We start from the raw sequence: 2,503 nt of genomic DNA, 5'->3' as shown, positions 1-2,503 counted from the left end.
ATTCCAAAACAAAAGTACCAAGTATGCTTATTAAATAACTTTCCCCCAAGCTTATTTAACACAAGATAACAATAATAGGGAAAACAACAATAACAAAACCTTTTTTTTTGTGCTTTACATTCTTCTTTACTTTTTTTTTTCGATATATTCTTTTTCCTAGCTTTTGCTTTTTTTATTTTTATTTTATTTTTTTTATGTCCTTGCCTCTTTTAACTTTAGACGGCTTTTTCTCAAAATGCATTTGGTTTTATGCACAAAATTATATACAACACATACTTGCTTTGCAAATGAACTCATAATTCTAAACTTGCACCATAAACAATAAAACAAGCTCCAAAACAAAATTGCTTCACAAACTAAAGGTAGAAGTTAAAGTGAAACCAAGGCTGGAAGACTTGTATTGTGGTTAGAGAAAAGAATGTATATGGCTTAAATGGGCTAGTTATAGGAGCAAATGCAAACCAAATCCAAAAATTGAAAATTAATCCTATAAAAAGAGAAATGTCTTTGTCATCCCCTAAAGTGGCTTAGTTGCGATCTTGGGAGCTAATAGTCAAGTTCTAGATATGAGAATGCAATAGCCAAGGATCCAAATATGCCGCTCAACAAAGTATGATGAAGACTTGAACAATTATACCTCACTAGGGATAGCAATAACTAACTCTTGATTTCATATCCACTATAGAGAGCAACTCCATCTTACCACAAGCAAGTGAACTAGAGCTTTATGGTCCCAAAGTTCTTAGCCAACTAACTTAGCATACCATATCTTAGAGTCAATCTAACACATTCTCAACCCGTGCACACCTCTTAAATTTAGGAAAAAAGCCATTAAAGAATACAAGTCCAAAAGTATTATGTCCAAAGCAATTTTTTTTTTTGGAAAAATTAGAAATAATAATCCCAACTTTCATCAATTTTGCTACAATAATCCCAACTTTGATTTATACCAGAATAATCCGAACTTTTGGGGGTGTTAATTTTCTTCAATCCCTTACCGGTCAACAGAAGTCAATGACCTATTATATCAGGTAACTTGACACATGTCAAGTCTTGATTGGTCCAAAAAATTTAAAAAAATAAAAAACAAAAAAAACTCAAAAATTGCAAACACACCAGCTAGCCTCTCCTTCTCCACCAGCCCATCTAAACACCACCGGCCCATGCCCAGACCGCCGCCTATGCATTGCCGGCCAGCCGCCTCTTTCCAGCGCCGACTTCTCCCCTCCCCTAAACCCCCTGCTATTCCCTTAAACAACCACGAAGTAAACCCCTCCCTCACTCCCAAAAACCCCTAACCGCCCTTCCCCCACCTCAAAACCCTAGCGGCTAGGGTTTACGATGGTGGGGGAGGGGTGTTTGGGGGGTTTTTGAGAGTTAGGGAGGGGTGGAAAAAGAGTTTCGAGTGGTGGTGGTTTTCGCAGCCACCAAAATCCCAAATTCGCAGCAACCGATACCCTAAATCGGAAATTCAAGGGAGGAGTTTTTGGGGGTTTTCGGGTTTAGGAGGGAGACCGTGGTCGGTGCTGGTGAAGGGGAGTTCGATGATGTTGAGGTTGTCGGATTGACGACGGAGATTTGCGGCGTTTAAAGGGGTGGTAAGGAGAGAGAGAGAGTGAAGGGTGTTTGGGAGAGAAGGCGGTGAGCGAGGTGGAGGAATGGTCGGAGGTGGCATTGTGCTAAAAATGGTAGAGTGGGAAACCGCCTCAGGGGGAGGAGAAGGGGAAAGCGGCGAGTAGGAAACCGTCGCCGGGGAAGGGGGAGAGGAAACCGACACAGGGGGAGGGGAATTAGCGCCGCCGGTCGGGGTTAGACTAGTGATTGTTGGGGTTGGCCGGTGGTTTTTGGGGTTGCTGGTGGCTGGGGTTTGATTGGTTTTTTTTTTTTTTTTTTTTTTTTTTAATTTTTTATAAATTGTTTTAGCCAATTCAGTTGTGACACGTGTCACTTTAAAAAAAAAAAACCCATTCAACCGGTCACCGGTTTTTGGGATTGAAGAAAAAGAGGAACTCCCAAAGTTCGGATTATTCCAGAATAAATCAAAGTTGGGATTATTGTAGCAAAATTGATGAAAGTTGGGATTATTATTTCTAATTTTTCCTTTTTTTTTTTTCCTTTTCTCACATTGGACTTTTTTTTCAACTTTTGAACACATTTTCAATTGTTTTTCCAATCATAATGAATTATGTATTTTGCTTTTTACTTTTTTTTAAAAAAAAAAAATTAAAATACTCAACCAATCATGTAGTGCCACGTGTCCCCGTAACTTGATATAACAGGTTTGGCGACCTGTTGGGACCATCCAAAACGAACAACCCCTAAAGTTCGGATTATTTAAAAATAATCAAAAGTTGGGATTATTTTAAACGAACGGGCAAAATTTGAATTATTTTTATCAATTTTTCCTAAATATAAACTAATACTCCATATTCCGTACTTTTTAAAAAGGTTTACTTTAAACCCTTAAAAAGGTCTCATTTATTTATTATTATTAGACGGATCT

The sequence above is a fragment of the Chenopodium album genome, chromosome 6 (genome assembly GCF_948465745.1).
Source record: "Chenopodium album chromosome 6, dcCheAlbu1.1, whole genome shotgun sequence".
NCBI lineage: Eukaryota > Viridiplantae > Streptophyta > Magnoliopsida > Caryophyllales > Amaranthaceae > Chenopodium > Chenopodium album.
The sequence above is the reverse complement of the archived record's forward strand: the minus strand, read 5'-3'. Positions refer to the sequence as shown.